General features: G+C 49.2%; 1 protein-coding gene across 2 annotated transcripts in view; it reads right to left on the bottom strand.

The window, feature by feature from the left end:
* The window catches only part of tna (Zinc finger MIZ domain-containing protein tonalli), a 318,898-nt gene extending 298,462 nt beyond the window's left edge, over window positions 1-20,436 (bottom strand). For both annotated transcript variants that reach the window (XM_075878705.1, XM_075878703.1), the window contains exon 1: window positions 19,829-20,436. The gene's annotated coding sequence lies outside the window, so the exon portion shown is untranslated. The remainder of the gene's footprint in view (window positions 1-19,828) is intronic.
* Window positions 20,437-23,186: the final 2,750 nt, after the last annotated feature.

Below are 23,186 nucleotides of genomic sequence, written 5' to 3' on the forward strand. Positions count from 1 at the left end.
GCACTTGATGACTGGCCTTCCTTTTCTTTCTTCTACTTTCGCTCGTTCGCCGCTGGCGTTCGGTTTCTTCCATACCGCTTGGCATGTTTTGGAGACTTAGAATCGAAACGCGGTCCGCGAAATCGAATCAGAAGGCGCATTAATTTGCTAATGAAGGGTTCTGTTTCGCCTTCTCTTGGACCTTTCCGGCTGTGCACCCACAAATCAGTTCGTCGGGCATCACCCACACCCCTCCTTCCATTCTTGTTTATTTTCAACCTTGCAGTGCGCCGGTAGGGTAGCTCTGCGGAGATGGAAGATGGGGAAATTAGGAGCGCACGGATGGGCAATGCGGCATAGTAAAGGCTTAGCGCAGGTGTCTGCTGCCTTCTTCCTACGATCTCTCTGCGCGGCTATGCAGCGCCGACGCCATTTCCCCGTCATCCTCAACTCTATCCGCGAATATTCTCTCAAGACGGGCAGTGCCGAAGCTGGCTGGTTGCTTTCTTCACCAATAAAATCATGTCTAATTTGTTGGTTCGCCCATTTTCAACATTATACGATGGAAGGCTAGGATGCACTTCACACTGTGCGATCATGAAATGTTCAGCAAACAAAAAATATTGCGTGGGAAGAGTGAGGATGACTTTGTACGCTTGAAATGCGTTGAAATGTGGTAGGTGATCGTGACTACATACTCAGTGGCATCAGTGGGAAGCAAACAAGTACAGCCCTGGCTGTACGTAACTAGAGAGCAAGCTGATGCTACTCACAGGTAGACAAAGGAACTGAGATTGCTCACTCACAGAAATGCGTATATAACAATGCAAAAAAGGAAACTTTCATGTAGGCCAGCATTAGAAATGCCGTGGCTCAGTACGGGTTTTTCCCCAGTAATAGAAGTTTGTTAATAATAATAATAATAATAATAATAATAATAATAATAATAATAATAATAATAGCTTCCACTCTGCACACCCTCGAAACCACAGAAAGGCCCGCAAATGGTATCGTTCACACTGACTTAAACCCGTCCACCAGCTCCCCCCCAAGAAGTGTTCCGATAGAGAGCTGGCGGCGCTTACTTCAGAGATAAGTTCTTTCACTTCCCTTAACAGCGCGGCTTGTTGGATCATTGGATCATCTGCCGAAGTCACGTGCCATTATCGGTGACACTGCAGAAACCGATCTGAACATGTGGCCTCGACTCTCCGGCTCGAAACAGGACTCCCTCGAGACGAAGGCGTGCGGACTGAACCAAATCGACGGTGACGGACGCGAGAGGCAGACTTGCTGGCGCCACATGCTTGCATTTACAAGGACTGGCTTCTGCAAACCATCCAGGTATAGAAGGTTTCAAGGTCGCAAGCGTTGTACCCAAAAAAACCTTCAGGTCACCTTATTTACCAGCTCCTAACGTCGAAACTGAAAGCACGTTTTCAATTGCTTTTCAAGCGTAAGGGAACTCTCTTTCTCGTTTTTCACACACATACAGAAAAAAAACATGCGTAAAGTACAAGGGAATGTTTTATAATTTTTATGTAGCTCAAAAGTATATTTATTCCCATATATTTTGGCAAATAAGGGAAGGAAACTGTAGAAAATCAGCGGGCCATTTTCTAAAGCTCCATAGTGATCCACCAATGCTATTAAAGCCCATGGGTGGACAGTACCGGAAGTCATCAAGGGGCTGTGTTTGTAAACCTTGAAAGGGTCTATAGGCGAATGCTCTGAGCAGGTAGGCAGTGCATGGCTACAGCCAGGATATACGTCTAGCGAGAGAGTGAGACAACGTCGTGACGGCGGCCCACGGAGCTGTGCCAAATCTCGCCACTTTATTCTCCCCGAGTCGGAGCTCAGCGGCTGCCAGCGTCGCACGCACCAGCCGCGTGAATCCGTCCTGTATCTGACTAGCTCGTGGCTCGCGCGTCACAAGCCACGCGGCGCTCCTCTTCTTACGCGCGGCGAAGACTGGCGCGACGCTGCATGAACGGAAAAACGCAGGTAAACAATAACGGTCCGCATTCACAGAAATGTTTTACGGTGGGACTTTCCGTGAGAGAAAAGTTAAGCCATTACTGTCGCGAGGCTAAAGCAACGTCCAAACTAGTGCACATGCAGAAGTAGCACAGCAAGCATGCAAGAGGTTACACATATAAACATGGTCCGACTAACCCAATGAGTCTACTGCTATAGGTTTCTCGCCTCGACAGTACCATCAACGACAGCGCCGGGCCACTCAAGCACTGAAGACAAAAGGCTTGCCAATTGAGTTCAAGCTTGTTGCGTGAGTCAGAAGCATGAATGATAAGCCTACTTTCCATTCAATGACATTGACATCGAGATTGCGCAAGAAGGATATCGACAGCGCACAAGTTCCACGGTGTAGTCATGTGCTTCATAAATGACCTTACGAGCAATTCAAGATAGCCTGTATAAGGAAGCTTAGCGACAGGAAGCGCAGTTTTTGCACTTTTCTGTGGCAATGAGGCAAGTCAGGGGTCTTTCGGCCCCATTGTCCTCAGGTCGGGTATTTCAAAAGACAGTACCTTCACGTTCTGTAGGCACAAAACAAATTGTGTGAGTATGCCCTCGCTGATCTTCAGCTCACACACGCTATAGTGAGCTTCTCTGTGTCGATAGCGAAGGACGGCGAGAAGCCAGGACGCCGCACACGTCGGAGCGGCGCCCACCATGCGCACTTCTTACGAAAGTTTCAGGTAGACCTCTGTGGCCGGGCGTTGGCGTATCGCTTGCAGTGCCGGCTTCTGGCCGTTTTTTTTTTATGCAAAAACAAAATAAATGAATGTGCGCCGTTACGAGGAAAGTGGGAGGGCTGGCGCGCGTTCAGGACGCCCCGCTGCAAGCGCACCGGCTCGCCTGGCAACCACAGGCCATCGATTTGCGAGACCTCTAGTGCCTGGCCTCATTAGTAAGAGTAATGCACGCCCTTGTCGCCCCGCAGCGCTTAACCTTTAGCCGGGGCTTGGCCCGCATTACAACCACGGCGGTGTTCATTGTTTCCAGGCGCCCGCCGGCCTATTCGCGCGACAGATCGCGCGCGCCCTGCTCGGACAATGCTGACCGCGTATACAGCGCTGTTCCGTCGTCCGCACTAAGAGAGAAAACCACCGAGCTGCTTCCCCTCGCTTCGCCCCGCTTTTTTTTTTTTACGCCATGCGCGCACGCGAGCCACGCACGGGACGAAAATCGGGTGGGCGCTGTCAAAGCTCCTCGCAGCTCCGCCGGCTCCTCGCACGAACAGTGACACTTTTTGCGCCCGCAATGCGAGACATTCTGCAGCTGCTTCGCGTGGATAGTAGAGACATATACATATCTTCCCTCTCACCAGAGACTGGGGGGGGGGGGGCAGAAAGTGCCGGGACAGACGCACGGATGATGATGGGTTGATGAGTTACGTGAGACTCCGGGACAAAGCGCCTCCGGGTGCCGCCCTTATCTGACAACGGCACAGTTTAGGTTCAACAGAGTTTGCTGACGCCGACAGAAGCCCGATGCGCATCGGCCCTATCTTTCGCGAGTGCGGCTGTGGTAAATATGCCACCACTCTAGATTGGTTGCGCAATCTACTGGCGCGTCCCGCCGCGGTGGTCTAGTGGCTAAGGTACTCGGCTGCTGACCCGTGGGTCACAGGATCGAATCCCGGCTGCGGAAGCTGCCTTTTGGATGGACGCGAAAATGTTGTGCAAGATTCGGGTACACGTTCCCAAGAACCTCGGGCCATCGAAATTTCCGGAGCACTCAAATACGGCGTCTATCATAATCATATGGTGGCTTTGGGACGTTAAACTCCACATGTCAATCGTCAAATCAATCCCTTGACGGTTATGGCGTGTTTGCTGCCATCAAGTGCAATAATTCAAACAAAACAAATACGTGAAAAATAAAACGAAAGGCGAAAGCAGGATAACGCCGGAGGCACTATCGCACGCCCTGCAAACCATGTACATGACCGACGAGAACAGTGCTTCCAACTAGTCCTGTCCGCTTTCTATTTCAGGCGCTTGAGGCGCAAAGTATTCTCCCGTCGGCCCGCAAGAATGCGGTATCCCTGGCAATGTTTTTACTCGAACCACAACAAAGATCCAACGGGGGAAACGCTTTCCAGGTCCCACAATTGTCGAGGGACGTGCCACGCACTCGTCTTTTATTATGTGCACCACGCACACTAACAGGTTTATTTTTCCTTAAACGGCATGGAAATAAAAAAAGAAGGAAGCGAAAAAAAAAAAAGCTCGCCAGCAAGGGGGGCGCGTACTTGCAGCTAGTAGAATCAAGAGACTGCTGCAGAAGCCATGCTCCATCGCCGCGAGGTCAGCTGACCCCGAACGTAGACATACGGGTATTTCTGTCCATGCTTTTTTTCCCCTCGTCATTCTTCCTCTCTCTTCCTCTTTTCTTGTCAAGCGCCCCGCCTCTTCACTGCGAGATGTCCCGCGGTCCGCCGCCGGTAAGGCACATATTCTTCCTTTCAAAAAGTTGGAAAGAAAGGAAAAAAGAACCTTGCTCCCCATGAGCACCTGAAAGGACGGGCGGCGCAGGACATCATCCTGCTAACATCCCCGAGAGCCTCCTCGGGTTCCCTCTCGCTTGTTTGCGTGGGGAGCGACGCTTTGGAAGCGACGCACCTTCGTCGCCCGTTGTCTGCGCGCAAGCGTTGCCATGCGCTCCACTTTTGTGCGCGCCCTCCTCTCCTCCCGAACGCAGCCCGACAGTCCCGTTCTCTTCTTTATTTAACGCGCATTCCCGGAGGAGGAGAAGGAGGGCGCTAAAACGCTTGTGTCCCAGCTCCTCGCTCGGGAAGAGCAAAACAAGAACGCCAAGCAGAACGCAAACACGCAGCCCCGGAGCAGTGCAGCGCGCTGACCCCCCGGGGTTTTCGACTGAGGATCCCCGTTTTAAGTCGCCGCCGGTGGCTGACCGGTCGCTGGAATGTTCTGAAAGCTACCTGGGTGTAGTTGTCTTGCATCCCGAACGCCAGGCTCCGAGTAAGTGTTTTTCTCGCCAGAACCCGCTGTCATCACCGGCAGCCCCCCCCCCTCCCCATCTCTCCGTTCTTTCCCCTTCCCGCATTTTCACCATTTTTCGTTTACTGTTTTTGGGGCTTCAGTGCTTTCTTTTTAATTTTTTAACTTGTTAACTTTTCAGTAGCATTTTGTCGAGGACGGAAGCACTCCCGAAACAATGTCATACCACCTACAGCAGCATCGATCGGGGCAGCAAGACACACACACAGAGAACAAACAACAACAAGAAGACAACAGGGAAGGCGCTTTGCGTAAAAACGACTGAAAAGTACGATATAACCCACCGACAGGAGGCTACGCTGCGGAGGTTTCGCTCATGAGGTTTCGCTGCGGAGGTTTCGCTTACCTCATCTGTGCCCATCCTTTGGACGCAGAAGTACCGCGGCCCGTATGGTACACCATGCCCATTACGCGACGCCCCAATCGGCGATGAAACTGCCACACTCGTATTTTGGACTTGCACCGATCTACAATTAAGCCGTCGCCGTCACCTCCATGCAACAGGCCACAGGCCTTGCAGACAGACCGACCTTGGCCACTGGATTCGTGGACTTTACCACCACTCAACTTCACTTGACTAGATACACGAAACAAAATAGTATGGTTATTTTGGAATAAATGTCATTATCCCCAAGGGCAGACTTTAAAGAAAAAGCTAACAATGTAAGAAAAGTGAAGGAAAGGGAAAGAACAGCAACGGGCTCAACGAAGCGCCGACTTTACATGCAAGTCACAAAAGGTGTGGGTGTTGCGCGACTCTGAAGACCACGCTCATGCTCGCCACGGAGGCCTCGTGATTATAGTGCTCGACGATCCAAGCCCAGCCACGGTGGCAGCATTTTCAATAAAGGCGAAAATAATTAAGGCCCGAGTACTTAGATATGGGTGCACCGTAACGAAACCGTGGTGGTCGAAATTTCCGGAGCTCTCCACTACGACGTCTTGCATAATGAAGTCGTAGCTTTGGGACGCTAAACCACCGGAATTATTATTTATACCACGCTCCCATTTTTCGCGGTCGTTTTACACGTTGCAAGTGAAAATTAGATGAAACTAGAGAGACCGTTCTCGCACGTTTCAATTTAGAGGCATTATTGCGCGAAAATCAGCAGCTTAACTGATCGACTGCTGTGCAGATCCTTTCTTTCAAGTATCTTTTTTTTTCTCGCCTTGCTTTAATACTGCGCAATAACCAGGTAGTTCGCGGGGTCATATTGTTCCTGTAGCTTGAATACCAGAATGCTAAATGTCCATATGTTGACATCCGGCGCAAGTAATAGCGTCTTACATGCGTGGGGCGTCAGCAATGAATGACGAGGCTTACAGCAGCCTGAAGTGGCTCCCATCATTTCAACTCGACTGCGCACTGGAACTTGACGTCGTGCATTAGACATCCGAAAACCTTTATAAAGTAAACCAGACCAAGTGAACGAATTAATTAACGAGAAACACTAATCAAAACAAGTCGTAAATAACTACAGGTCTGCGAATGGATCTGATGAAACAAATTTCACGCCAGCTCAGCATGAAGAACGGTACAGCTGGAACAAGCAAACAATGACGGAAGAAATCGGAATAACAATCTGAGATATTAGCAGGCTCGTATAAGGGCAGAATTAACCACGCGTCAAAGCGAACGATGAACAAATTGTTCCCATAAAATCAACGGTGACATGTCAATACGGATGGGCCACATTTAAAAGTCAATAAAACTTGCTTTTGGGCGAGTAGGTAGGTTCATGCTTGAAAGGCATAAATATGGTTGCGTCAAGGACATGTAAAGGAGATACACGACGAGTGCAAGGTCGCTCCTGTCCTTGTTTTCTGTGTGCGGAGTTGTACCTTCCAAGTTTGAAAGTCAGTTGCTGCTATTCTTAGCGAGCGACAAAATGCGTACTTATTGAATACCAGAGTTAACGCTCGGGGTGAAAAGTGGCCTAGTTGGTCCCTCTTTGTGTATTCTTTTATTCGGCCACTCTCTGCGCTGTTCCTTCGACCAGAACTTGATGTTTAAAACTGCAAAGTGTTATTGGGCACGCTGTAGTGTAAAGATGCATCTAGATTAATTTTTATGAAATTGGCTTTGACATTGGGCAAAAAAAAAAAAACGCAGTAGACGAACGTTTTTTCCTCCCGCTTCTATCCAAGCCTGGCCGCGCACAGCCGTGAGTGGAATCGGCACAGCGCCGCGGATAGTGCGCCGCCACGGCGGGTTGCAAATAGAAAATGTGGACCAACTAGAGTCCCACTCGCAGTGAACAAACCCTCAACTCAAGTTAATTCAGCCGCGAAGTTAGCACAACTTACGTGGGAGGGGCAAGCGAAAACGGCGACCAAGAACGAAAACAACAGAGGCCCGTTTGCGCTGTTAGGCCAAGAGCTCAATAATGTGGGAGACGCCGGGACTCCGGAAGTAGCTTCCGGTGCCGCCTCCTTCGCGGGCCTGCTGAGCTTCCGGTGGTCTGTGGCGTTCCGCGAACGTGCCGCGAGGTGTCCCCGTGGCGCCTTCCCCACTTCGGGTGTCGTTGTCTGCACCTTGGGCCCCTGAGGGGCCGCCCCCAAACGCTCGCGCATTGCGAGTCTCTGTGGCAAAGCCGTCGGGGCCCACCCGTGACGCAATACGAACGAAGACGGGAAACCGACAGGAAATGCAAACCCGCAACCGAAGAGAAAGAAACCTGGCCCTCTCACAAAGGCAGAAAAGCAGGTGACCTTCATTTAATCACAGTCGAACTGCTATGCGCACGACTAATGCGCTGCCATAGCTTGACATTCCAAGAGAAGCTATGATACTTTTACACTAACGCCTCCAGAAGTTAATTCATTCTTACTCAGACTAGAACTTGCGTGTGCAATGAGCCATATATATATATATATATATATATATATATATATATATATATATATATATATATATATATATATATATATATATATATATATATATATATATATATATATATATATAGTTTACCGAAGCTTCAAGTTATACACGTAGTCTTGAAGAACAGAGCTATCCATGTGAACTACCACATCCCTTATAGGCTAAGATATAACTTTGCTCTGTCATCACGCACCCCGCCGCGGTGGTCTAGTGGCTAAGGTGCTCGGCTGCTGACCCGCAGGTCGCGGGATCAAATCCCGGCTGTGGCGGCTGCATTTCCGATGGAAGCGGAAATGTTGTAGGCCCGTGTGCTCAGATTTGGGTGCACATTGAAGAACCCCAGGTGGTCAAAATTTCCGGAGCCGTCCACTACGGCATCTCTCATAATCATATGGTGGTTTTGGAACGTTAAACCCCACATATCAATCAATCTGTCATTACGCTGTTACAAGGTGCCCATGCAGGGCCGAAGGCCTGCCCTGACACGTTTATTTCTTGACTACTGACACACTGGTCAAATGCCACAACCCTGACATATCACCAGTCGTTCGTTGGTCTCTCTCTCTCTCTCTCTCTCTCTCTCTCTCTATATATATATATATATATATATATATATATATATATATATATATATATATATATATATATATATATATATCATTCAATCGTAGCTTGTCTTTCGCGATTTCGCTGCAAGCGCAAGACGCAAACTGTGAACGTAACCCCATATAGGGAGAACTCGTTTTCTTGCGAAGCCAAACCAATGCAAAGTGATTTGGGGCCCGAGAAGTTCGGTGCCCCTTTCCCAAAAATCCCCAATATGGCGGCGCGAATACACCGTCGTTGCCGAATAGATTCGTTCGACGAGGTTGATCCAGGTGGCGATTTCGAGAAAGTATGCGGCAACTATGGTATCCTTTGCCCTTGTCTCTACCGTGTGGCGTCAGCAGCCTTCATGACAGAAGCATAGACGACAGGACCCATGTTGTAACTTGTATCTGCTGCATATTTGCATCTGAAAGAACAAGCACACATAAATATTCGACAAAGTGGTAAGAATTATATGGGACGTAGTTGAGGAAGGAGGGAGAAAGAAAAGGGTGGCGATGAGCAGCATACAGGGACACGTGGCTACCGCAACACCTTTCGTAAGGGTCGCACGAAGTCTGTATAAACGTGACTGTGCTAAGGGTGCTTTACTCGACTTATTTAGCTCCCAACTTCTGCAAGCCTGAAAAATCTACAACGTATACAACAGCACGAGACTAACGACCGACATGAGCCATGCATACCCCAAACAACAGTCGAAAAAAAGTTTGCGTAGTCTCAGACATTGGGGGATGGATGGATGGATGAATGTACCCGGCTGTGCCCTTTAGATCGGGCGTAGGCTCACGCCGCCTAACCATAAAATTAAGAACTATCGCTATGTGTTAAAGAATTGAATTTCACTCGCGCCTTGATTGTAGCCACCAATCAATTAGCCTCCTCCTGCAGTGTTATTTCTACCCATTTAAAGTCTACTTTGCTTCAATGTCCCTAAACCCTAATGCGTTGGAAAATTCCACGCTGTCACAAACGACTCCAATTTTCGGAGCATCCGCGGGCCCCACCTACCAAGGAAGGGCGCTTTTGTGTTGGGGGACGACATCCGGCGACTAAACGACCCAACGTGGCGCCGGCTTGTCTTCCCTGCACCGGTACCGGAAGGGGCACCGGCGATCTAAACAGGGAATATTACTCCCAGATGAGACGGGAGCACGTGTACGCCCCTGAGGCGGTTTGAACTGCATCGGAAGAGCAGTTGACGTACAGACAGCAAGAAGTGCGGTCGTCGGTGTCGCGAGTCTCGCGTAGGCGGCGAGCACGGAGTGACCCGCGCAACGTATTGAGACGGCTGCAATTCCGGGCACCCTCGTCGTCTACCAAGCCGGCGAGACCTTCAGCGGCACCCGTCAACTCCCCTACGTGCACCAAGGGCTGGTTTGGTCCGTATGGAACTTTTTATTGTGACTTTTTTGTTAAACCGTAAACTTGTTTTAACCAGCCTTTTTTTTTAATATTTGTAGTGTGCGCTGCGTCGCACGTTTAAATTCTAAAGCGCCACCATGATCATTCTGTAATTAATTTCTAGTGTCTCTCTCCTTTGATTTCCATCTTGTTATTTTATTAATGTTCCGCATATTTGTCTTTAGTCTGTATCTTTTGTAGTGTTTTTTTAGCATATTTTGTTATATAGCTGTTCTTTCCTTTGCGTATCAGTGTTACCCCTCTCTGTTATTTTTGTAATCTCCTGCCTTTGCTCCTGTTTTAATTAAACGCTTGTTTATGTGTAATCAAACTCTGTGTCTGCTCTATGAGTGCGTCGGTCAGGCCCACACATCACCACACGTGCAACCCCGCACGGGTCGACCAACCCGCAAATAAATTCGAAATGTGCCACTTCGAGGCCTTTCAGGCGTCGCAGGTCGAAGCGTAAAGTGGAAGCCTGCGAGTCTGCCGCACGTCGATGTTGGATCGGCGGGGCCTCACCCGAAGTGTGCGACACACGCCATTATCTTGAACTATAGGGTGGAACCCTTTACAGAACATTAAGTTTTGCGGACACGCAGCGCCCCCTGTCGACGTCGACGCAGTTTTGAGTAGTGCAAATCCCGACAATGTTCTCTGGCCTGAGTCCTTTGCACAGTTTGCTGCGCAACCAGGTGCAATTACAGCGTTCAAAACAACGGTTAAGCCAAATATTAGGTGTATTTGCGCATTTAACACTTATAAAAAGAGCTTCGAATTTCTCTCCGCTAGTCGGACGCGTCACCGAATCGCCGTGAAGTGCTTGTTGGTTCACTCGCCAGAACGGTGGCGAAAACAAGAGCAGACGCAAAAAGCTTACGAAAAAAGACCCCAGTCGACGACTGTTGCGTTATGAATTGCCACGGACATAAAAGACTACAGTTTTACTGATTTCCGCAGCTTTCGCGAAGCAGAACGGCGAGAGCGCTGGATACGGGCCGTTGCGAACGTGTTGGGTAAGAGAATTACTTGCGTTCTCCACAGCCGTTCGCATGAGGAACTGTGATAATGCAGGTCTGCTGCTATTGTTTTGAGTTGCCTTGACAGAGAACCATGGTAACTTTGATTATGAAGCTTAACAGAGCCTCAGACCCCTGTGTGGGCCGTGCAGCAGTAGACAGATGACGCGCGCGATAAACATCGCACACGCCACGACCGCCAATAATTCGAAGTTGTCGACACCACAGAGCATTACGCACGTAGGTCTTCGAGGGCTCTTAGTTCCGGCTTTAACTATAGAAAATGCGAACTCGTACGTCATATAGGTAAATCGCAAAATAATCGTGACCACAGTGAGCTTTTTTTTTTTGCCATTGGTCTCCACGATGGCCGGAGCTATTTCGGAAGCCTCTGTTTCGCCTTTCATTTTATACCTAGAAAGTCAACATGCATGTATCCCCATTAGCAGTATATACGAACAAATAACAATCGTTAAGAGAACATTCTAGCAAGCACAATAAAACAGTACAAGGCACAGAAAGCGAGAGGTCGATGGAGAATGCAACTAAACGTGTAACCATCATAAGCGGTTGTGTTTTGTGTTCCGTGTGATAGTTGCTGAGCTTTCTACCGAGATAGATTCATACCAACTGGTCCGATACAATTAATTAAATAAAAACTCCCAAGCATTTCCCCGAGGGTGAACATGGTTAAGTGCGAATGCACGGGGTGATGCTATGAGGGGGAGTAAAGTTAAAATCCGTTGGCGACGCTGATATCGGTGTCAGTAACGCGCCTTATATCCAGATGGCAGCGTTGCCTCCGGGGCATCCATCGCACGATCCGCTCTCTACGGGAGACTGAGAGAGAAGGCGGGCGCGCGAGAGAGAGGGGTGCGCGCGCAGCTGCAGCGAGCGAGGAGAGCGGAGGAGCGAGCGAAGGGGGAGGGGGTATAGGGCGCGTTACTGACAACGATATCAGCGTCGCGTTCGTGGCTCATTCGGTAGAGCGTCGCGCTGTGGCCTGCCAAGTCCTCTTTCTTTTAAAGATAGAGAGAAGACTGCGGACGCCGCCGACGGCGGTGGATGGTTTGGGGTCGCTTATAAAGTGTATTCACACTTAAAAGGTGAAAATTAGCAGGGCTTTTCGTGCAGGGTAAAGCAAGCTTCGTACCCCTGATCGTAAGCTAGATTGCTCGTGCACGCACTTCGTAGCTTTGACATCATGTGTATGTCCAAGTTTAACGCGTTTAGGCGTTACAGAACGCATGTCGGAGTGCTTGCTTCGAACTCGATGTCATGCGATGCTCGCTTGCACTTGGCAGTTGCAGTACCCCGAAATAAATGAAGCACATTTCGCATTGTAGCCGCAGTTCGTTTTGATGAGCTTCCTACTTTTCCGAAGTGAAGTTAGACTGACGGAAGAAGCTTGCTAGGTTCTTGATAATCAGAAAACCGCGCCTCAAGACCAACGAAAGAGGAAGGCCTTTGCATGTTCGCTTGCGGACGGCTCTCTCCGCACTACCCATTTATGGCCAGCGCGTCGATGGGGCGCTGGTGGTGGCGTTTTACCCAGCGCCGTCTGAGCAGAGTCTATACTCCGTTCCAAAATACAACCTCATTTTATAATACTACTGTTTATAAATAAACACGCGCTCCGGCGATTAGCAAATTGAGACATTACACTTTTCGTATTAAATGTAATACTCGAATGTTTACAAGCACACATCTCTTTTGAATGACAACACTTGGCCGCTTTGCTATGCCTCTCTATGAGCAACGTAAATCGCGTAGCCCGGTGACTCGAAATTCGTCTCGTTGTAAGCTGGAGCGTTGGCGTGCCGCTACAACACCAAACGGTGCAACAACCAGTGAACGTTATGAAACCACGTCAATCACTCCACAATACACATGAAGCAACGATCATGTACTGGTGTCCTATAGGCCCGTGTTTGGAAGGCACCGACCACTTCGGAGAAGCTCTTGTGTGTTATGTAAATACAGCTTCCTGCATTTGCCAAATCTATTTGTTTTCAGCTGAGGTTGGCGGGAAGTGTTGACTGTTTATTTAGCCGTGAAAAAAAAAAGAAGATATCACTCGAAAAACAAAACAATGTCATGTTGCTTGTTTCCTAGGCAAACGGAAGCACGATCTTGCACAATGTCCAAACAACTCTTAAGCAGAAAGCCCCACAGAAATAAGGAGAAAACAAAAACAAGAGAAAGAGTGAAAGTTCAACGCGTGTTTGCTCATAATAAACGAAACCTGGTATACCGATACACACAGGGAGGACAAGGTATTGAGGAAAAAAGCTAGAACAGCAATGGAAATGGTTAACTGGGCCACTTGGTATAAATTCATTTTGTGAACAATACAAAAAAAACACAAAAAAGAACAAGAACAAAAACACTCGGTCGAAATACACAAAAAGCATAAAGAGCTTGTCTGTGTTATTAATTTTTTCAGTGTTTAGTAAGTTTTTCTGCACTGTGCCCACAATAAAGAAATAAAGGTATTTCATCCCCAACAAAACTCGATTAAAAGTGGGCGTGAGGAGTCACGACATAACTGTTCATAAGCACTGCGCATCACACACACACACACACATACACACAAACACACACACACACACACGCACACACACACACACACACACACACACATACACACACAAACACACAAACACACACACATACACACACAAACACACACACACATACACACAAACACACACAGAGAGAGAGAGAGAGACGAGCCATTGTACTCTGTGACAGTGGATGACCAGCAAGGCTGATTAATTGGCACACGACTGAATTTGAGCGATGAAACAGCGCTAGAACAAGGCGACGACAAGAGGACGCAAACACCGCTCCACGCTTAGGTCCTCGAGGACCCAAGAATGACGCTGTGTTAAAACGAAGACAAGATATCGTCTTCGTTTTAAGCACTCTTTCATCGTTCAAATGCAGTGTGTACCAAGCAACCCAATTCAAGACGCTGATATAGCACACGACATAGAGATGACAAAGAATTTCGTAAACCCTGCAGCTAAATACAAAATGTCTATTCAGAAACGCCTTTCTGAATTCATGCTTCTTCAGAATTTAGTTTCCTGTTAGACCAGCGTGCGTCTTTCTGGCACGACCTGCGTCGTCTTGTGCGGTTTGCGGTCTTGAGGAGAGCAACCGACGTCTTTTTGCCGCAATGTTCTCCGCTTTTCGGGATGCGTCGTCTTATCTGTCTTGCCGCAAGCGATTGGAGTGGTATGCAGCAGGTAGGAGTGGATTACGCGTTGTAGCCGAGGGAAACATCGGCCGCACAAATACTGCTTTTTTCTGTAAATCATATGCTGGAATCGAGTGCTGCATTCGCATGCGATTTCGCGGTGCATAAAGGTATACGCTCTAGCCCAGGAAACGAAGCGAGAAGAAAAGTGTTCGGCAGCATATTCGGGCGGCCAGTTCCCGTTCTGCCAAAAACTGTTCCCCTAGACGCTTCGGAGTTGCGATCATGCGATGACAAACCGTCCGCTGTGCAAGGTCAGTTCACGTAGTAGATAAACACCGTAAGCCATGGCATTGTATACCTCTCAGTTCCTGTGGAGCGCAGTGACCATGATCTGCGCAACGAAGTGACGCAGACCAGCCTAACGTCGAAAACCCTGGTGGTGTACAAATGTAAAGCGGTTTGTACTATTTTGAAAGTACTGATTATCAGCACACGCTGTTTACCGCTACGCTAAATGCAAGCCTCCGTTACCGTATTGCGCATGGCATGCGAATATGATTGACAGAAGCTGCGTGGGGTGCGAACATGCTGAGTTTGCCCCGCCGCGGTGGTCTAGTGGCTAAGGTACTCGGCTGCTGACCCGGAGGTCGCGGGATCCAATCGGCTGCGACGGCTGCATTTTCGATGGAGGCGAAAATGCTGTAGGCCCGTGTGCTCAGATTTGAGTGCACGTTAAAAAAACCCAGGTGGTCAAAATTTCCGCAGCCCTCCACTACGGCGTCTATCATAATCATAAAGTGGTTTTGGGACGTTTAACCCCACATACCAATATCATGCTGACTTGACGTTTTATCATCACCGGACACCTGACAATGGGAAGCTGGCTAAACCACAGAGAAACATTCTTAAATAAAGAGCGGACACTCCCGTAGGGTCCTGCGGCCCAGCGACTGCGCTGCTTTCAGCGCCACGAGTGGCTGGTCAGACCCGATAATGTCATCTGCCTAAATAAAATAACAAAACTTTTTATTTTCGATGCTGGGATTTGAACGCGTACCCTCCCACTCCGAAAACGAGAATCTTTACCACTAGGCTACACACCCATCCATGAACGAAAGGAATCTACAGCACATCCAAACCACATTAATTTGTATCCTTTGTGCAAAACAAATGCAGAAAAACAACGCTTTCTAGTCAAACTTTAATGATTTTTGTGGTAAACCATTAAACGTTCTCAGTGGGGCACGTTGTAAAGCGGATGTGGAAAATTGCACAAATCAATAAAAATTCTCCTTTGCAAAAATTTGATGCTAAACTTATCTTTTTATTGACCTCCTGAGCGGTTATTATATGCCGTGACAGAAGAGCGGAAGCGAGCATGGGCGCGCCATCTAGCGGTTGGTCAGAGCCTGTCTTGCTGGGCCGCGAAGAGGCTCGAGTGGCCACTCTTCATGTAGTATGTTTCTCTATGACTAAAGCGCATAACGTTGCCGGCTATGTCACGTATAGGCTTTCTGGAGCGTGTTCGATACCATTGGTAGACTATCTGCACCTCAACAGCCACGTGACACGAGTATACACGTCACGTATGGCGTCGTACTAGCGCCGTAGAATTTCAACGAAAGGCGCTGACTTGCGGTGCATCCGTATCGCTATTGTACCAGTGTCAGTGTTTGACTTATGAGGTCATGCCGCCTCGCGATTCTCCATGTATTTTCCGACATTACTACTGCCACAGCGATTGTTGACAGCGACGTGCCCAATGCCGTCATTCGTCTCGCGACAGCTGGGGTGCTGATACTCTGACCTAGGTGAAACTTCTTTTCCTGATTTCGAACCTGAACGAAACATACGCTCTTAAGAAGCGCCGTGGGAGCACAGAGAAACATACTTACGTAACGAGCGGACACTCCCGTAGGGCCCTGCGACCGAAGTGCTGCGCTGCTTTCAGCGTCACGAGCGACTGGTCGGTCAGACCTGATAATGTCTCCAGCCCTAATTAATCAACAAAATTTTTTCTTTCCGATGCTGAGATTTGAATCTGTATACCCCCATGCTCCAAAGGCGAGTGTCTTTACCACTAGGCTACACACCCATGCTTCTCCAAGGGAATAAAACCACATGAATATGTACCATTTGTGTAAAAACAAATGCATAAGGGCAACACTTTTTAGTCAGAGTTTACTGATCTTTGTCGTAATGCATTAAACGTCCCGAGTGGTACATGACGTAGAGCCGACGTGAAGAATTGAACAAATGAATGGATTGTTTCTCTAAAAAAATATACTGCCAAACTTTGGTCTTCATGGTCCCCCTTCGGCGGCCATTACATATGTTGGCTAACGAGTAGAAAAGAGCATGGGTACGCTGTCTAGCAGATGGTCAGACCGTTCCTTTCTCGGCCGCGAAAAAGTTCGAGTGGCTACTCTTTACGAAAGTATATTTCTCTGCGGTGGGAGCCCGGCCCTAGCGGTAGCATTTCTTGTGTAAGTGAACCACCGGCCAAGAAGGTCTAGGTCCTAGCTGATATACAGCACAAGCCCAGCCTGCCAGATGATTGACGCCTGTCAGCACAATCCCGGCTCGTGCCCGAACGAAACATCGGCTGGGCAAACTAAACCTGGATTTCAGGACGAACCGGTCAAATCTCTTGTGCAATAATATTGTTGTGGTTTAACATCGCAAACAAAGATATGATTATGAGATACGTCGTAGCTGAGGGCTCCTGGGATTCTGTAATGTGCACCTAAATCTGAGTAGACCGGCCTCGAGCTTTGTACTCATCGAAAATGCGGCCGCCGCGGCCGGGATCCTATCACGCGACCTGCGAGTCAGCGCAGTTGAGTATCTTAACCCCTAGACCACCGTGGCGGGGACACATCGCTGGTGTCAACATAATCATCATCAGCCTGACTACGTCCACTGCAGGACAAAGGCCTCTCCCATGTTCCGCCAGTTAACCCGGCCCTGTGCTTGCTGCTACCAATTTATACCCGCAAACTTATTAATCTCATCTGCCCACCTGACCTTCTGTCTCCCCCTAACCCGCTTGCCTTCTCTGGGAATCCAGTTAGTTACCCTTAATGAAGAGCGGTTATCCTGTCTACGCGCTACATGCCCGGCCCATGTCCATTTCTTCTTGATTTCAACTATGATATCCTTAACCCCAGTTTGTTTCCTAATCCACACTGCTCTCTTCTTGCGTCGTAAAGTTACACCTACCATTTTTTTCCCATTGCTCACTGCATTGTCCTGAATTTAAGCTGAACCCTCTTTCTAAGTCTCCAGGTTTCTGCTCCGTAGATAATTACTGGCAAGATACAGCTGTTATATACCTTCCTCTTGAGGGATAGTGGCAATCTACCTGTCATAATTTGAGAGCGCTTGCCAAATGTGCTCCACCCCATTCTTATTCTTCCAGTTACTTCAGTCTCGTGGTTCGGCTCCGCGGTTATTACCTGTCCTAAGTGGACATAGTCTTTTACAACTTCAAGTGCACTGTTACCTATCTCAAAGCGCTGTTCTCTTCCAAGGTTGCTGTACATTATTGTTTCTGCTCCAACCAATCTCTGCATAACGGCGCTGTATGAGAACAGATGTCCTAGGCATGAACGATAATACACGTGCACATGACGGACTAGCTAGCGGTGGAAGCCAGAACACGTTTTGGCTCCGACAGAGCCCATCGGGAAGAGCGTGTATTCAGAGTCGTCGTTTCTGCCGTCAAACGGACGGCACATCCTTGGCCTTCTAGCGGCATATCCTTGGCCTTCTAGTCCTTCGTGCACGGGTCGCTCATGAACCATCGATACCAGGACATCACGGCGGCGGCGGCACGAACACGCCTCGAGCGTCTGTTTCACTTATTCAGACGTGTCAAGAAGCCTAGCCGCGAGATTATGCAGATTTCTACTTACAAAAGGTTGGTGGGGTTGCGGCATGAGAAATAGTTGCCAGAGGCTTCAGCATGCGCCACTATATGGCTTCCAAACAGTCTGTGAAAGAGCAGCTACAGTCGCGTAACTTTAAACTATTGCATGGATATCACTTCAACATGGTGGCGTAAGATAAATTTGCATTACATGTCGGCGATCTTGCCGCAGTCAGCCATTTAAAAAAAAAGGGGGAGATGACGAAAGAGAGAGAGAAATGGAGAAGACAGGCAGGGAGGTTAACCGAGATTTGGCTTGGTTGGCTACCCTGCACTTGAGGGTGGGATAATAGAAATGAAATAGATAGAGAAAAAGAAGAAGAGTAAGAAAGAGAGGGATAAATAGGAGGCCTCGCTCATCTATTTCATGCCTCGGGTTGCATCTTGGTTTTCAAGCCACTAGGCAAGACCAAAGTAACATGGAGGGCTACTGAATCACTGTGATTAAGGTGCCGATTCACAATTTCATCTATGCAAAGGCGCACTGAACACATCCGGAACTTAGTGCCTGCGTATATTTGCAATGAAAGGGTTCAGACATGTTTGTACTTTCAGCGAGGCAAATATAATTACTTTTCAAAAAACCAAATAATACCATGTCCTTGGAGGCGACCCATTCAAGAGACGGGCGACGACTGCGAGGTGTGAAAACGAGGGCAAGAAGGCGCGACAAAAGTAGTCAAACTGAGGGGCCGACCCTGAAGCGGCAGCGCCAAACTTCTTTTTAAAAGGATGGCTTCGACAAATTTCCCGGGCAGGGCGCCGCCGTTATACCTTGTGAATGCGGCTCCCTCCCCTCGGTGCCTTGTCGGCGTCTGAAACCTGAACGCACCGAGGGGCGATAGATGCGACGGGCCATGCATCTTTCAAAGGAGTCGCCTTGCGCACCCCTCTCGCCCATCGTGGACCGCCACTATACACAAACGTGAGCGGCTCCGCCACGAGAGAGGAGGGAAGACCGAAGGAACTCTCCCCTGCGCTGCGACCTTCCAAGGCCGTAGACGAGAGGCCTGCACCCAAGTTTGCAAGCAGCTAGCTCCCAAGGAGCGCCGGTCCGGTCGAACTGGCCGAAAGCAAATGCGCGCGAACACAAAAACGGACCGACAAAAAAAAAAGAGCCAGGAACGGCGTAGAAGAACGCCGACAAGGGGCGAAAGAGCGAAACGCATGTTTAACAAGGAAAACAAAAACAAAAGGCACGTGACGCATGAACCGGCCGGCATCTGGGTAGGTGGAGGCCGTGTACTCTGCCGGCGGAGATGAGTGACCTTTGAGCGTTCTTCGAACTTACCAGCTGCAGTGTTTCCCGAAATGCTGTCACGGAGGCTAAGTGCAACACGTCCATGAATGTTGTTTTGAAACATCCGTGGACGCGTTGTCCGCCGCCCCTTGTCCGGCAAGTCCATGTAATGCTAAACGGGCTACGTTATTGCCCTGGTTAGTGCCACGACGAATTAATTGTGAAAACTTATACAACGTTCCGGCAGTGACCTAATAATAATAACAATAAATGAATAATAATAAAAACGCGAAACATTCTTCAAACAGTGTGGAGGCAGCCAAGGAAGTTGCATCTGAGCTCCACCTGTCAATCACGTCGGTCACCTTAGGCGGATAAGATGCTGACCTCGATAGCGTGGCTTGCCTAACTGCGTTCACACAATGATACGCTGCGCTTCAATTGAGAAGCAGGTAATCTGGTTTGTGCGTGCAGTGTTTTCATAAATTTCCCAGTTCGCGTCTACTCACCAGTTGCAACGAACCCGGGTGACGCAAGACAGCGAAGAGACAGTCTCATGTACCGGTAGTATCCCACAGCCTGGTAATGTTCTGGGCGCACAGTTCCGCACACACACACACGGCCACACAATCACGCTGTCGATTAGCGCACGACGACGCCAAAAGTTGTAACAACGGAGCAAACACGCGTCTCAGCGGCGCGTACAGTCACACAGTGCAGACGAAAACACCAGCCAGCGACGAGTGAATGTTTATGATTGGAATCGTCACGCACGATCACGGTCTGTTCTCGTACAGAGTGGTAGATGTCCAAAAGCGACGTTCGCGAGAATGCCGCTTCACTGCAAGACAGCGGCTGATTTCACGCCGCGCGCTATCGCACGTGGCACATCGCGACAGCTGCACCGTCACGCACGTTCGCCGCTGCTACAACAAACGACCGGCAAGGCGACAGGCGCACAGACGGTAGCGGCACTTGCAACGATGAACTCGGTGACGGATCAGCCGCGGCGCGTCGAGGAGTCAAGTCGCGGCCAGTAGAGCGCGCCCAGCAGCCGACAGCGGCGGCGTTGACAAGGGGTGTGCAAAGCAGCGACCGCAGATAGGCGCCGTGAAGCGAGCACTAGGACGCGCACCGCTTCTGCCATTGCGGACGCGATGGCCCCTCTCCCAATATGCCAGCCAGCGAGGTGAGGAGGAACGACAACGGTTGTGAGAAAGAGGCAATGACGTCGACGCGGAAAGAGGAGTCACCGGCAGGAAAGGGCAAGCGAGGGAATGCTGGCGAAAGGAGGAGTCACAACCAGCCGCGTCGGGAGCCGTAAACCGAGAGAGGAGCCCGCGGAGAAGAGATCACACCGGCAAGGAAACAAGAGCGCAAGAGGAGCAAAAAGAGAGATGTACTTTACCACTCCCCACGTTATCAAGGAGTAAAGGTGGAGGAGGTGCTCTCCGCGGCATGGTTGGTGTGGCGAGGCGTGGAATTCACCGAGAGGGAGAAAGGTGCGCGCAAGCTTGTCAGAAAAAAATGCAGCACAGAGAGAAAGAGAAGACATGGCGCCATCTGTTGGCGAACGAGGGAAGTTTCATTCGCAAGACACGACAGCGGTGGTGGTTAATTGACTCGGAGGGCGCTACGGTTCGGTTTGTGTTTGATTGCGCTCCCCTCTTGTGTGTCTTCGTTATAGGGCGGCCCTGTGTACGAGAGGGGGAGGTTCGCGTGTCCGTGTGTTGCCGGGGGAGTGGCTCTCTATTGATCGGGCGCTCTCATCTCGCTTTCGTGCCAAAAAGTCGCTGTTGAGTGGCCGCTAAAACACGAGTTCCGTACGCCGTGCGAGGACCAGCTTTTATTGCGCTCTGATCACCGTCGCGCCCCGTGCGCCGTAGGAGCGCGTGCCAGTTGAGCCCGCGGAGTTCTTAAAGCGGCCAACAGAGGCTTACCGTGATCTCCGGTAAATGCGCCACGATAAGACCCCCTCCTTTTTCCTGCATAAGTGTTCACCTTAGTTGTTGATTTATAGAGCGCTAATTCACTAGAATGACCGATCGAGAAAACAATTGCCATTGACCCCCGCTTGCTTAGCTTTTACGCATAAAATGCAGTACTGTATGTGAACGTTTGGACAGCCTGCACTAGCGTCGGTACACAAATCTGAGGGACAGTGGTTGTACTGAAACAAATGTGGCAGCGGTGCGGGTCGATACAAAAGAGCGAGATCATTGAGGGATAGTACCTTACCATTTAAAGGATCCTTAATGCCCTTGCTATACCGTCGTACGTAAGTTACTGTGCAGTAGTGCAGCCGAGAATAATTTTTGAAGAACCATTGGGAGAGTTTTGTAAAAGAATTCTCCCTCCCTCTCGCTTCAGTACCGAATTGTGTGCGTTAGAGTTTGAGCGGGTAGTTGCTGAATCAGCACACAGCTTTCAGCGTTCTTACAAGCACTGCGTCTTGCGCGCTCTCTAGACATGCCGTATTTCAGACGCTTTTATTTTTTTTTTTTGCTTTGGGCACGTTTAAAAGACAGATAATCGTAAAAATGCGCAACGACAAGAAAAGGTAAAAAAAAAAGCATATTTTGGGAAGCGCTTCATGTTTGAAAGGAAACTGCGACGTGACCACGACCAGTGATCGGAAAGCGTGTGAGGAATATGCATTTAATTATTTAATTGGTCCTTTCTCATTGGCTACTCGTCAGAGATGAGCGAACGCAAGTGGCAGTACGAAACGGACGCGAAGACCCACTTTGTGGTCAGCACACGCAGTCAATAGAAGCGCGACGGGCAAAGTGGGCCATCCGCGGGAAGGGCTGAGGTGAGAGTAGACCACGCGCTGATAAAGAAATCGATGCCACCGTTCTTGCGCACACCGATACTGAGCTGGCGATGGCTCGCGGTGGCAACTTTCCCATTGACTGCGAGTTTTGACTACGGTGGAGGGACCACGAGAGAAAGGGTGGGTGTGGACGAGCCGCATTTGCGTTAGCTCAAAACTGGTGACTGTTTCTCCCCCTCACCGCTGGCTTCTCCTAATTAGCGAAGACATTCTCTAAAGCATAAGCTGCCAGTTAAGAAAACCATCATAACGATGAGGATCGTCAGCTCATTCTATATGCGCTGCAGGACGAACGCTATTTAAAATATCCAATATGTCCTTTCTTGAGCTATAGCAGACACCATGGATCCTATGAATGAAAGCCTGCTCATTTTTATTCCGGTATTCATTACTTTGACGTCTATAGACCATGTTTGTCTTCCCTTGGTCACTCTTGCGCATAATACCACCATCCAGCGTACTACTCAGCCTTCTACCTAGTTTACGGGCCTTCTACTTATGGCCGTTCAGCGACATTCACGATCGACGTTTCATTCTTACGCACTACTATCAATATTTCTCCAACTACACCCGGACTATTCCTCTCGAGACTTCAAAACTGTCGGCAACTTGCTCAGCTCATTACAGAAGCCAGTCAACACGATCGCAAACATGCGATACATCTCTCATCGGGACGTCTCTTCCGCCCTGGTGACGACGTGCTCCTTTGGACGCCTTCATGTTCCCGTATTACGTGAGAAGTTCCAGCCACGATTCCTTGAAGCAAACATCCCCTGTTATCTGTCGGGTCACTCCCATCGACCTTCCGCCTGACCGTTGCTGCCATGGTGGTACATATGCATGTTTCGCGCCTGAAACCCTTATTTTGTTCGACGTCTTTCCCCGGTCTAAGTCACGGCCAGGCTGGACGCTTCAGTGCGCGGGGAAATTATTGTGAACATTGTTCGTGTGCTTCATCTTTTCATGTGTAAAGACCCATTATTATCGCTTTTGTCTGAGCAGCGGAGCTCTGGCTGGAGTGCAAATAAAGA

This window comes from Rhipicephalus microplus, chromosome X (genome assembly GCF_043290135.1).
Source record: "Rhipicephalus microplus isolate Deutch F79 chromosome X, USDA_Rmic, whole genome shotgun sequence".
NCBI classification, from domain to species: domain Eukaryota; kingdom Metazoa; phylum Arthropoda; class Arachnida; order Ixodida; family Ixodidae; genus Rhipicephalus; species Rhipicephalus microplus.